We start from the raw sequence: 14,524 nt of genomic DNA, 5'->3' as shown, positions 1-14,524 counted from the left end.
CAGCTCTGATTCAGGCCGCTGCGGAAAGCCGGATCCCCACCTCAGCGAGTTGGTCCACTGCTGGAACTCAGCCTCAGCTCCGAGTCCCGCCGCCTCAGCCTCCCGCCGCCTCAACCTTGAAGTCGGCCAGCCTAGTCCTGGCCGGCTCTGCCTCCGGAGCCTCGAAGTCGGTCGCAGTTGCAGGCCACCAGCTCTGCCATTAGGCCTCAGCGCAGACAGAGGCAGAGAAGGGGGATACGACAAGAAAAGGTCGCATTCCCCCGAAGGAAGAGACAGAAAACATGTCCCCCCCCACACACACACACAAGCTAATAAACCAAAATTAACTAAAACAGGACAAAGAAAACAACAAAACAAACAGACGGACTGCAGGCGAGCCGTAGCTGTTAACAGCGCCGCCACTTCCGGAACTATGCTATTACCATCATCAGTTGTATCATCAATAAAGATAAGTGAGCCAGTACCTTCAGCCGCCATACATGCCCAGGCCATAACACCCCACCACCGTGTTTCACAGATGAGGTAGGTATGCTTTGGATCTTGGGCAGTTCATTTCTCCTCCAGACTTTGCTCTTGCCATCACTCTGATATGTTAATCTCAGTCTCATCTGTCCACAAGACCTTTTTTCAGAACTCTGGTTGCTCTTTTAAGTACTTCTTGGCAAACTGTAACCGGGCCATCTTATTTTCACAGCTAACCAGTGGTTTGCATCTTGCAGTGTAGCCTCTATATTTCTGTTCATGAAGTCTTCTGCGGACAGTGGTCATTGACAAATCCACATCTGACTCCTGAAGAGTGTTTCTGATCAGTCGGACTGATGTTTGGGGATTTTCCTTTATTATAGAGAGAATTCTTCCGTCATCAGCTGTGGAGGTCTTCCTTGGCCTGTCAGTCCCTTTGCAATTAGTAAGCTCACCAGTGTTCTTTCTTCTTAATGATGTTCCAAACAGTTGATTTTGGTAAGCCTATGGTTTGGCTGATAGCTCTAAGAGTTTTATTCTTGTTTCTCAGTCTCATAATGGCATCTTTGACTTTCATTGGCACAACTTTGGTCCTCGTGTTGATAAACAGCAATAAAAGTTTCCAAATGTGATGGAAAGACTGGAGGAAAGATTAGGTGCTGATTATGTCCACTTTAACCACAGTACAAAAGCAAATAAATAAATGATGGATCTTTGTCCCAAACATTATGGAGGGCACTGTATGAGCGAGTCAGATGTTGGGCAACCTGCAACTCAGTTCATACTCCTCCACAAACCTCCCATCATATATAAGGAGTATGATAGAATACTTCCATTTGTTTCATTTAGTACAGCATCAACAACACTCAAGCACTACAAGGATAACTGACACTCCGTTTTTCATCTGCAGTTCACATCATCCATAAATTATACAGAGATAACTCACTATGACTTATGCATCAATACCTCTGAATCCCATGACCTTAAAGGTCGAGGACAAGAGGAGCAGAAACTCAGAACGCCGCCACCTGGAAGTTCCCCTTTAATCTGAACATAATCCTGATTTGAAACACACTTGAATTCCTTAATCGTTTTATGGTCTGAATTGTGGAACTCGTTCGACATCAAAGTATCTCTGCAACAAACTGGGCAGGATTCGAGAATGAATAATTGAGATGGCCAATAAATGCTGCCGAAATCCTGCAACTGTGCTTTCTACGACAAATGTAATAACTATGCCGCCATGCTCAAGGGGCAAGTATAACGATTGCTGCCAAGAAGGGAAATGCAATCACAGCTGTCGGGGATGGAAGGGAAAACCGTGCTCATGGCTGCGGGATCAAACACACAGCCCGCCTTAGAGCCGCTGTGTGGCCCGGCACCGGCACACGAGGTTCAGATTACACCAAGCGGCTGTTGCTATGCCGGAGCTGGCACATGGGCCCAGAACAGCGTGGCGCCTTCGGCCCTTGAAGCGGCTCCTCCCTGCGGGCCCTTCCCCTCCCCTCCCCCTGGCCGGCCAGTGCCGTTGTCTGGGCCTAACCCAGGCCGAAGACAATGGCTGCCGGCCCACCTTGTCGAGTCAGCGGCCTGTCGCAGCGCCAGGTTACCCTGCCGTCCTCTCGCCACCAACGCCCTCGGTCGGCCCCATCCCCCCCGCTAGCAGGCCCGGCATTTGCCGAGCTGCGAGCCGCCTCCCGCCGCTGTTACCTGGCTGCCGGGGCCGCTCCGCTTTCCAGCGCTGCCCGAGCCTAGGGGCCGAGGCCACTCCGGCCTCTCCAGAGGTCTTGGCCGAAGACGGGGTCGGGAGTCCCGGAGCGGGGAAGGACCGAGCTAGGCCCGGCGGCAGCGACTCGGAGCGCCGTTGGACAATCCCATTATCAGGCGGGTGTGAAACTCCGTCCCTGCGGCCAGGAACCGAGTGGCCCGCGTAAACAGGAAGCCAAGAGCAGCCGCGGGATTTCCTGTCACTGCCGCTCTCTGCTGCCCCCCCGGCGGCTCCAGCACTTGCAGCCGGCTCATGGTGACCTCACACAACCCCCTCCTCCCAAACACTGACTCCAACCCAGCTCTCTGTTATAGGACCTTTAGCCCCATAATTGGCACTGTCCTAATTGTTTTAATCCAATATTTCAATTCAAATCACTGTCTACCACCCATCTATTTAATTGTGGAAGGGAGATAGAGGAAGAAAAGTGCAAACAAGTTAGGAAAAAATAAGTTGTAGACACAAATACTGGAGTAACTCTGAAGTCTGAAGAAGGGTTTTGGCCCGAAACGTTACCTATTTCCTTCGCTCCATAGATGCTGCTGCACACGCTGAGTTACTCCAGCATTTTTGTGTACCTTCGATTTTCCAGCATTTGCAGTTCCTTCTTGAACACTGGAGTAACTCAGCGGGACAGGCAGCATTTCTAGAGAAAAGAAATGGGTGACGTTTCGGGTCGAGTCCCTTCTTCAGACAAATGTGTTTTGGTTTAAATTATTCCCTATTAACTGGACAGAAGAGCTACACATATTGTGGATGTCTGGGAGTCTTTTCCAACAAGAAACAATTGGAAATACTCTTTGGAAGTGAGCAAATAATATGGGGTCATCCAAGCAATATCTACTAACAAGGAACTGCAGATGCTGGTTTCCCAAAGGTACAGAATGCTGAAGTAACTCGGCATCCCTGGAGAACATGGATCAGTGGTGTTTTTGGGTTGGGACCCTTCTTTAGACTGATTGGTGGGGAGTGGGAAATAGAAAATTGGAAGAGGGGGCAGGACAAAGTGTGGTAGGTAATAGGTGAATGGGGGCGGGGGGAGTTGATAGGAAGATGGTTGGACAAGTGCTAAACAAAAATTAGGTGTCAGATGGCGGTGTTGCAAATTGTGAAGCCAGAGGAAAGAATAGGTGGAGGGGGAAGGAACAAATTGGTGCGAGTCCAGAAGAAGCATTGGAAAGAGGGGTGTTGTTAGAAGTTACCTAAAACTGGGTAATTCAATGTACTTGCTGTAAGCTACCTAAGTGGAATATGCGGTACTGTCTCTTTAGTTTGCGTGTGGCCTCTGGGAATGGAGGGGGCCCAGGACATACAAATCAGTATAAGAATGGGAAGGGGAATTAAAATGGAGAGCAACCGAAGGATCTGGTAGGCCTTGGTGGACCAAGCGGACATGTTCAACAAAACAGTTGCCGAGTCTAGGCTTGGTCTCACGAATAAATTACCCCTCAATTAACTGGACAGAAGCGGCAGATGAAGATATTTATATTACCAAAAGTCTGATCTTGACCACTTCCTGTTTTTCTGTTTCATGATTTTAGAAAAAATGCTGCCACTTATGGCTGTGATTTTCGGCCATCTTACGAGAGAATCCCCCTCCGCTGCGTAGGACAAGAGGATTTTTCCCATTGATAAAAAATAAAAGAATTTATTGTGGATTGTGGTTTTACTAACCTTGAGTGCCCTTAATGTGGTTTGAAAATGAAAATGTGGTTGGCTTGAAGTAAAAGCACTGCAAATGGTTGGTGGAGGTTTGGCTTGAAGTAAAAGCACTGCAAATGGTTGGTGGAGGTTTGGGTTGAAGTAAAAGCACTGCAAATGGTTGGTGGTGGTTTGGGTTGAAGGAAAAGCACTGCAAATGGTTGGTGGTGGTTTGGGTTGAAGTAAAAGCACTGCAAATGGTTGGTGGGGGTTTGGGTTAAAGTAAATGCACTGCAAATGGTTGGAAGTCTAAACTTGACAACTTCCTGTTTGCACTGTATATTGAAAAGTGGTATTAAAAAGGCCAAGGCGGATCACAAGAGGAGCATAGAGTCCCACTTGTCCAGCAATAATACACGGGAGGTATGGCGGGGCATACAAGACATTACCAACTACAGAGGCTGTGCCACAAAGTCAGAAGACCTGAGTGCGCCGCTGGCAGAAAAGCTAAATTGCTTCTTCTCCCGCTTTGAAACATCACAACAGCAGCACTCACCTGCTACAGCCCTGTTCCCACCCTCACCTGGCTCCTGTACTACCCCACTCACTGTCGGGGAACACGATGTCAGACGGGTGCTCCTGGCAGTGAACCCCAAGAAGGCTACCGGCCCAGATGGAGTCCCTGGTAAGGTGCTCAAAGCGTGCGCCCACCAGCTCACTGCCATCTTCACCAGAATTTTCAATCTCTCCCTGGCCCAGGCAGTTATTCCGTCCTGCCTAAAATCAGCCACAATCGTCCCTGTGCCGAAGAAGTCTCCCATCACCAGCCTTAATGACTACCGTCCTGTTGCCCTCACTCCGGTAATCACGAAGTGCTTCGAGAGATTGGTCCTCCAGCACATCAAGGACTATCTACCACCAGACTTCGACCCCCACCAATTCGCTTATCGCCAAAACAGATCCACAGAAGACGCCATCACCGTAGCTCTCCACTCTGTGCTGAGCCATCTGGAGCAGGGGCAGAGCTACGTCCGGATGCTCTTTGTGGATTTTAGTTCAGCCTTTAACACAATCATCCCGGACATCCTCATTGGTAAACTGGTCACTCTCGGCCTCCCCACTGTCACATGTGCCTGGATTAAGGATTTCCTCACAAACCGGCCCCAGACTGTGAGACTTGGCCCCCACCTCTCCTCCACTCGCAGGTTGAGTACCGGTTCCCCACAGGGCTGTGTGCTAAGCCCCCTCTTATACTGTCTCTACACCTACGACTGTAGTCCGGCCCACAACAGCAACCGCATCGTCAAATTTGCTGACGACACTACTGTGGTCGGACTTATTTCAAAGGGAGACGAGGCAGCCTACAGAGAGGAAGTCCTGAAGTTGACAACCTGGTGCTCAGAAAACAATCTGGCTCTGAACACCAGGAAAACAAAAGAGCTCATTGTCGACTTCAGGAGGCACAGCACTGACTTAGTCCCCCTACACATTAACGGCGAGTGTGTGGAGAGGGTCAACACCTTCCGGTTTCTCGGCGTCCATATCGCGGCTGACATCTCCTGGACGGACAACACGACAGCGGTCATCAAGAAGGCTCAGCAGCGGCTGCACTTCCTGAGGGTCCTCAGGAAGCACAACCTGGACTCTAACCTGCTGCTGACCTTCTACCGCTCGTCCATCGAGAGCCTGCTGACATACTGCATTACAGCATGGTATGGCAGCTGCACCATGGCAGACAGGGAGAGGCTTCAGAGGGTAACCAGGACAGCGCAGAGGATCATTGGTTGCCCTCTCCCCTCCCTGATGGACATCTACACCTCCCGCTGCCTTAGCAGGGCAAAGAAGATCACCAAAGACAGCTCCCATCCTGCGTTTGGACTGTTCGACCTGCTGCCCTCTGGAAGGCGCTATAGGTGCATCAAATCCAGGACAAACAGACTCAGGAATAGCTGCTTCCCGAGAATTATATCTACCATAAATTCAAATCCACACATGCACTGACTACACCGCCCAACACGGACTTCCATCTGTATATATGTATGTAGCGCCGTAGAATTTGTGCACCTATTCCCCCCCCCCCCATCTCCCTTCTGTTTTGTTTTTCTGTTTCTTGTTTTTTGTGTAAAATTGTATGTATGCACTGAGTACGAGCAGCTTTCAGTTTCACTGTACATGTATAGTGACAATAAATGGCATATCTATCTATATCTATCTATATCTTAATATAAAATGCTACCACTTACGGCTGTGATTTCTTGGCCATCTTACTCAGCCCCCCTCTGGTCGGGTGCAGAGGATTTTTCCCATCAATGAAAAATAAAAGTGTTATTAGTGTTTAAAAAATGTTGAGAATCTCTCTCCTGTCAATCACACCATGAAGGCCACACCTTTTCAGGTGATAGGGGGAGAGATTATAAAGTGTGGGTGTGGCTCAGTCTCTGCATGATGGGGGAGGGAGAGGTCACGACTCTGTCTGAACTGTGAAACATCTGAACACACTGAATGTCTACTGAACTGTGAGTGTGGTGTTTTGTGTGGTTTTATGGTGGTTTCACGCTGCTTGAAATGGTAGGAAACTGCACTGGAATTCGGTGGCCTTGCACCCTGTTTGAAGTGGTCAGAAACTGCACTTGAATTCGGTGGCCTTGCACACTGCTTGAAGTGGTCAGAAACTGCACTTGAATTTGGTGGCCTTGCAACCTGCTTGAAGTGGTAAGAAACTGCACACAAATTTGGTGGCTTTGCACCGTGCTTGAAATGGTAGGAAAATAGATTTGAATTTGGTGGCGGAATAGCCGCGAGTCAACTGACAGCCCACCAGCCGTGAGTGAGCTGCCAGCACATTAGGCCTCCCCCCCCCCCACTGGCCACCAATATTGGAATTGGTGGAGAGGTGGAATATTGCGTTGGGGGATCAGCCCTCCCGTGTGAACATGGTCTAGTTCTAGATGTATAAGTTCTAGAACACTTAGTCTAGTTCTAGATGTATGGGAGTCTTTACCAACCAAGAACAAGCATTATGCAAAACTATTGGAAATAGTCTTTGGAAATGGACTAAAGCAAGTGAGCAAATTAAAAGGGATCATCTAAGCAATAATGGAGGCGCAAGGAATTGCAGATGTTATAAGTTTGAGTAGAACAAAATGCTGAAGTAGCTGAGTGGGTCAGGCAACACCTCTGGAGGACATGGATCAACAATGCTTTGGATCGATGCCCTTCTCGAGAGTCTGAAGGGCCCGACCTGAAACAATGCTTATCCATGTCCACCAGAGATGTTGCCTGGCTCACTGATTTACTCCAGAACTTTCTGCTTTAAAGACAATAATGACTGTTTTCTAATGTGATTTAAAATAGTACATCAGTAAGGCGAGGTCTAGGTAATGGATCGAAGAGAAATGATTTTGAGGTAGAAAATTGCATAACAAGGGAAAATAATGGATTAGGATAGACGCACAGTGGTGCAGAGGTACAGTTGCTGCCTTACAGTGCTAGAGACCCGGGTTCGATGCTGACCATGGGTGCTGTCTGTACGGAGTCTGCACAATCTCGCTGTAACTGCTTGGGTTTTCCTGGGTCCTCCGGTTTCCTCCCACATTCCAAAGACGTGCAGGTCGGCAGGCTAATTGGGTTCCGTAAAGAAATTCTCCCGAGTATGTAGGATAGAACTAGGTAATTGCTGGTCGGCTTGGACATGGCGGCCGAAGAGCCTGTTTCCAAGCAGGCTTTAAACTAAACTATGCTCTGGTTAGATAATACATTGATAAGCTTATAAAATGGCGTACAATTAGCAAATGAATACAACACACAGAATTTGAAGATAGATTTTGATATGAGAAGGCCACATTTTTGAAATATAAGATTTTAAATAGGTAGAAAAAGCAATTCTAAATTGCAAACACCTATAACAAAGTTTAAAAAAAAAAAGTCTTTGTGAAAGGAAACTATCTCTAAGAGTTTTTTTTCTAAAATTAGGGAAGTTATGCTATGTTTATTTCTAGTTACATTATAGAGACGTCTGGAAACAACATTCAAAAAAGATTCACAAGGAGAGAAATGTGAGGTTATACCTGCAAAAGAGAGTGAACGTTGGGTCTTTTCTCCTGAAAGAAAGCTGAAGGATTTCATGTTTTAAATTAAACATTTTTATAAAATAGTCTGTGAGGAAGAGCAAAACTAGAATCCATCAATATACTCATTGTGAAATCAAATTGGGAACTCAGAGAGTGCTGACTATATGGAGCATCATTGCAGGAAAGGACCAGTTCAGATGAATAATCTAATGCATAAAAAAGGGAGGGGTGAGATGGTTACTGGGTGAGGGGTTGAGTTGATGAACATGAAGTAAAAGGAAGCAGATGCTTATGCTAATAGAGCTAGATAACGAAAGTTAGTAGAGGTTCGAGTGGTACATAAATCCTGCATGGACAGATTGTGCAAAGTGGCCATTTCTATTATTTATGTGATGGAAATATTAAATCAAAAATTAAATCTAATTATTTGTCGGCTTTCATCGCTCCAAATCTCAACCAAGTTTTGCTCTGTCCGTAATTTGTCCATTCATCCTACAACAGTGAATTATTTTGCAGATCTAAGGAGTAAACCTGTTTCGTCACATTCTTTCTTTATGGGAACAATTATCCTTTCACCCCTGAAGATAATTCACCCTGATTGCCCAGTTTATCTGTTGCCTGGAAGTCTGGTCCGAGAACAGTCCGACCTCACACTGTCTCTCTTTGAAGGCTGTCTGAAACAACTGCTTCTTCAGGAGTTGCACTTGCGGCATCCACAATCTTCTACATATTGACTGATTGACTGGAATATGTCACACCATCTTCATTGTCCCAATGCCAGTATCTTCAGCATCTCTTGAGTCTTTCACATTGGCTTGGTCAGTTATAGAGAGATAGAGTACGGAAACAGGGCCTTTGGCCTTCTGAATCCACACTGACCATTGACCAGCACTTACACTGATCCTAATTTAATTTTTAATTCTCACCACATTTTCATCAATTTCACTCGGGTCCCACCACTCAATTATACAATAGGATAAATTTATAGTGGTCAATTAAACTACCAACTGGCACACAATTGCGGTGTGTGAGGAATCTGAAACACTCAAAGAAAATATACATGATCATAGGGAGAACATGCAAACACCACACACACAGTACACAAGAACAGGATTGAACCTGGGTGTCTGGTCCTATGACACAGTGGCTCAACTGGCATGGCAGTACGTCCATATCTTTGCCCGTATAAACAAAATCTTTAAATTATTTAAGTTGGAAGGGACTTAAACATCAACATGACCAGAAACATCACCTATCCACGTTCTCCAGGGATGTTGCCTGACCCGCTGAGTTAGTCCAGCACTTTGCTTCTTTTTTGTGAATTAGCGTCTGCAATTCCGATTTCTGTTCTTTAAGTTGTTTGCCTGCACCCTTAGAAGCATTCTTTGCAATCACTTTGGCGTTTCATGGAGGGACTTAACAGCAATGGTCACCAGTGGTTTGTGAGTGGCAATGGTCACAACGGGTCGATGGTGGAAAGGGTCAAGAGCTTCAAATTCCTGGGCGTCCATATCCCTGAAGATCTTTCCTGGTCCGAGAACACTGATGCAATCATAAAGAAAGCACATCAGCGCCTCTACTTCCTGAGAAGATTACGGAGAGTTGGTATGTCAAGGAGGACTCTCTCTAACTTCTACAGGTGCACAGTGGAGAGCATGCTGACTGGTTGCGTCATGGCTTGGTTCGGAAACTTGAGAGCCTTTCATCGCCCTGTGCGGCTTAAAATCGACCGGCAGGGACTTCAACATCGGGAGCCTTGATTGCCTCGACGCAGCCCTGAGCCAAGCTTTGTGTTCTTTTTAGAGTGGGCGGCAGCTGCCGTCAAAGGCAAAGATGCTGGGATAGTACAGTTGAATGTCGAAGGTCTCACCAGTGCTAGGATATCCATCATTGAGCAGCTAGCATACGCCAACCAAGCGACTGTCATACTCCTGCAGGAGACACACTGCGAAACAGTGGAGAAACTCGCAATACTGGAATTCACACTAGCCACTTTCACACCAAGTTGTAAATATGGTCTGGTCACTTTCATCAAAGATGACACAGATTGGGCTATAGAAGGGAAGTCTGCAGAAGACTCAGATCTGGAATGGCTTGCAGTGAAGTTCCAGTATGTCACCATCATCAATGTGTACAAGCCTCCCCCAGTGTGTCTGGCTACAACATCCATACCAGTGTTCACCCCTTCTTGTGTGTACTCAGATGATTTCAACTGCCAATGGGGCTATTCAAGATGTAATAGTGATGGAAACAGCCCAAAAAGGAAGAAAGATTCTAAGGGGAGTAGGAGGCAACCGTGGCTGACAAGAGAAGTTAGGAATTGAATAAAACTAAAAGAAAAGATGTATAACACAGCAAAGAGTAGCCAGAAGCCAGAGGATTGGGAAACTTTCATAGGACAACAGAAGGAAACAAAACGGGCAATACGGGCTGAAAAGATGAAGTACGAGGGGAAAGCTGGCCAGGAATGTAACGAAGGACAGTAAAAGCTTCTTTAGATATGTTAAGGTTTAAATAATAGCAAAGTCAAATGTGGGTCCCTTGAAGGCAAACACGAGTGAAATTCTTATGGGGAACAAGGAAATGGCAAAAGAGTTCAACAGGTACTTGGGATCTGTCTTCACTACGGAAGACACAAACAATCTCCCAGAAGTACGGGAGGACAGAGGATCTAAGGGGGTCGAGGAACTGAAAGAAATTTTCATTAGGTGAGAAATAGTATTGGGTAGGCTAATGGGACTGAAGGATGATAAATCCCCTGGGCCTGATGGTCTGCATCCCAGGGTCCTCAGGGAGGTGGCTCTAGAAATAGTGGACGCATTGGTGATCATTTTCCTATGTTCAATAGATTCAGGATCAGTTCCTGTGGATTGAAGGATAGCTAATGTTATCCCACTCTACAAGAAAGGAGCGAGAGAGAAAACGGGGAATTACAGACCAGTTAGCCTGACTTCAGTGGTGGGAAAGATGCTGGAGTCGATTAATGAAGAGGTAATAATGAGGTTGGGCCACCGTATTCGTCTACCTGCTCGCTTTCATTCCTCCAGTTCTTGGGGGGGGGGGGGGGGGGGGGGGGGTGTCGTCATGTGGCGCCATCTGGTGGTTGAGCCACTTATTGATCGAACCCTTGTCAGTAGAACTGGGATGGTCACATGACTGAGTTTGGCGGAAGTTTGCAGTGAAGATCGTCATCAGTCAACGAGTGTGTCCTACAGCAACAGCAGGGACCTTGCTTGAACTGTTACTTAACACTCGTGTTTAAAAGCTGTATTGCCAATAAAGATAGTTTTATTCACAACGTGTGAATTACTATAATGTGCAGTTTTACACTTTTGAACATACCAGCAAGTATTTTGGATGTTAGAGGAAACCAAAGCATCCAGCAGGCAGGAAGAAGATGCAAACTCCATCCAGATTGAGGTGTGGATCAAACCTGGTTCACTGGGGCCTTGAGGTAGCAGCACTAACTGCTGGTGCTCTTTTGTGCAATTCACTATAATAGGATTCATTTGTTTACATGATTTATATTATATTAGCATGGCATCAGTTTTTCTTTAACATGCTTGAGCAATCATTCCAAAAGAATTTTACGCAGCACAGTGGCAAAGGCAGCACAGTGGTATAGCTGCTGCCTCACAGCACCAGAGACCCAAGTTCCATCATGACCTCAGGTGTTGTCTCTGTGGAATTTGCACATTCTGTCAATAGTCAATAGTCAATAGTCTATTTAATTGTCATTTGGACCCCTGGAGGTCCAAATGAAATGCCGTTTCTGCAGCCATACATTACACACAAATAGACCCCAGACACAACATAATTTACATTTTACATAAACATCCATCACATAGCTGCGATGGAAGGCCAAAAAAACTTATCTCTCCACTGCACTCTCCCCCCCCCCGATGTCAGAGTCAAAGTCAAAGCCCCCGGCTGGCGATGGCGATTGTCCCGCGGCCATTAAAGCCACGCCGGGTGGTGCGAGGTCGCACACCGGGTCTTGGTGTTAGAGACCCCGGCGTGCGCTCGCAGAGTCCCGCGGCCATTCCAAGCCGCGCGGGGCAGTGATGTAGGCCCCGCTCCAGGAGCTCTTCGACCCCGCAACTCGGGCGGGAGAAGTCGCCGTTGCAGGAGCCCTGAAAAGCGGTCTCCCTCCAGGGAGCCGCGGGCTCCCGGTGCCGCCGTCTGCAGACCCGCAGTAGCAGCCTCCGCATCAGCAGCAGCAGCGGCAGCGCTCCTCCACCGCTCCGGTCGCGGCCAGCTCCGCGACGGTGAGGTGAGTCGGCACCAGAGTCCCCGGCTTCTTCCTGTTGGAGGCCGCTCCTCGTTGCAGCCCCAACGACAACTGAGACCCCACGAGAAAAGGTCGGGTCTCCAGTGCAGGGAGAGATTTAAAAGTTTCCCCCTCCCTCCCACCCCACCCCCCTCCCCCACACACACACCCCCCAACATAAAATAACAAAAACTACATATAAACATAGACAAAAAATAATAAAAACGCGGACAGGCTGCAGAGGCCGCTGCTGACCAGAGTCGCGCCGCCTAACTTCTGTGTGACCGTGATAGTGATTCAGACATCAGGGTCAGGGCTGCGGGCATGTGGTCAGCGGAGGAGTCCAGAGCGCTGGTATATTTTCTACTATCTTTAAAGTTATCACGTTCACCATATAATTAAAAAAAACAGGGAAAAAAATTGAAATGAATGTGTTTTGGTATAGGCAATATCCCGAGTCCAGAAAAATCTGCTACTCTGACACCACACAAGCCTCAAGCATGCTGGTTTATCAGAGTTTGACTTTAATCCTGTCACCCCTCTTGCATTTATAAAGTACCTTAGCCTTTTCTTGAATCTTCGAGTAGTCTTTGCCTTCGTAGTTTCTTTCTGCCTTGGATATGCTTATCTTTTATTTCTGCTACCTTGAATATTTCTGCTACCTTGAATATTCTCAAAATCTGGAGATCACATTAAAAATGATAAAATGTCAATACTCCAGATGTATATCAGTTATTTTTTGTTGCTTTAATGTATCCTTAAGGTTATTATTTCTTTCAATAGATCCCAATATGCTTATGCCTGCAATAGCGTTTTTCCACCAGTAGATGGTGCAACTGTAAGGTCAGAAGGGTCCAGAGACGAGTTGGGACAATGCCACCTTATGCATCAAATGATGCAGGTAGTGGAATATATTGGAAATGTGGAGATGTAATACGGGTTGTACAAGCTCTATAATTTTTTATTTCTGTAAGTGCAGCAGGGGTTGTTGGTTAGTTACGGTCGGGCACCTGTGACTTCAAACCCACCCAGATGGTTGAGATGATGAAATCATCCCACTGAGTCCAAGCCAATCATCGGTCACCTGTTCTCACTTGTTCTATGTTATCCCACTTTGACATCTATCCCCTACACACCAATTTACAGAGGCCAATAACCGCACATTTTTGGGATGTGGGGGGAAATCGGAGCACCTGGAGAAATACACGGAGGACATGCAAACGCTGCATGGTCAGCACTCGAGTTCAGGAATTAACCTGCGGTCTCTGACACTGTGAAGCAGCAACACTAACAGCTGCACCGCTGTGTGTGCATCCTTTTTAGCACCCTCCTCAATTCAGGGGCAATTATGGGTGAACAATAAATAATGATAATGCCAGTAATGCTTTTGAATGAATAACATTCATAGAAAATAGGTGCAGGAGGCCATTTGGCCCTTCGAGCCAGCACCGCCATTCATTGTGATCATGGCTGATCGTCCCCTATCAATAACCTGTGCCTGCCTTCTACCCATATCCTTTGACTCCACTGGCCCCTAGAGCTTTATCTAACTCTCTCTTAAACATTCAAAACATAGTTTGAGAATGGTCCATGTCCATCTTTTTTCAGTAACTGAAAGATTCAGTGCAGAAAGCAATGTATTATTTGTTTTAATACGCATAATACACAACCATTATTTAGAGTACTTTTTGTTTTTTGTGTCTTTTGATGTCTTACTTACCTTTCACCATACCTGCAGTTCAATCTAAAAACTCCTTTTCTGGATGGATAATACTTATACACTGAGCATGTACATTTGATAAGTAATTTCCAACTTGCATCAATTGATTTCTGGGTTGCCTCATTGGGTGCTGATTTATGAGTTTGATTTTTTCCCCAAAAATGTTGAGAAAAGCTGTAAATTACAATCACAGAATTTTATTTCAGGCAAATCTTGTGCTTAAAACATTAATTAACAGCTACTCCATGTTATCCATGGCTTACAAACGAACAAAACCTGTGGTTAAAGCAGCCGTTTGTTTGACAGTTAGAAAACATTGAAAGATTACTTATCAAGACAGAAACAAGGAACTGCAAGTATTAGTTCACATAAATAGACACAAAGTGCTGGAGTAAATCAGCGGATCAGGCAGCATCTCTGGAGAAAGTGTAGAGGTGACATTTTGGGTGAGAACCCTTCGTCAGACTACTTGTGGTGGGCGAGGATGGGGAGAAAGCTGGTAGAGAGCAGAGGCAGGACCAATAGTGATAGGTGAATACAGGTAAGGGAGGGTTCCTAGATTAATTACCAAAATTGGAGAATTTGAATGTTCA

General features: G+C 46.4%; 1 protein-coding gene across 7 annotated transcripts in view; it reads right to left on the bottom strand.

Annotated features, from left to right (window-relative positions):
• LOC129705155 (zinc finger protein 319-like) overlaps positions 1-12,891 on the bottom strand; it is a 31,878-nt gene extending 18,987 nt beyond the window's left edge. For 2 of the 7 annotated variants that reach the window (XR_008724858.1, XM_055648592.1), the window contains exon 1: positions 2,173-2,454. The gene's annotated coding sequence lies outside the window, so the exon portion shown is untranslated. Of the gene's footprint in view, positions 1-464; positions 1,103-2,172; positions 2,455-12,770 lie in introns of those variants that run through there. The other 5 variants (XM_055648591.1, XM_055648593.1, XM_055648595.1 and 2 more) reach the window with 4 other exon arrangements.
• Between the last annotated feature and the right edge of the window lie 1,633 nt (positions 12,892-14,524).

Source organism: Leucoraja erinacea, chromosome 17, assembly GCF_028641065.1.
Source record: "Leucoraja erinacea ecotype New England chromosome 17, Leri_hhj_1, whole genome shotgun sequence".
NCBI lineage: Eukaryota > Metazoa > Chordata > Chondrichthyes > Rajiformes > Rajidae > Leucoraja > Leucoraja erinaceus.
The sequence above is the reverse complement of the archived record's forward strand: the minus strand, read 5'-3'. Positions and strand labels throughout refer to the sequence as shown.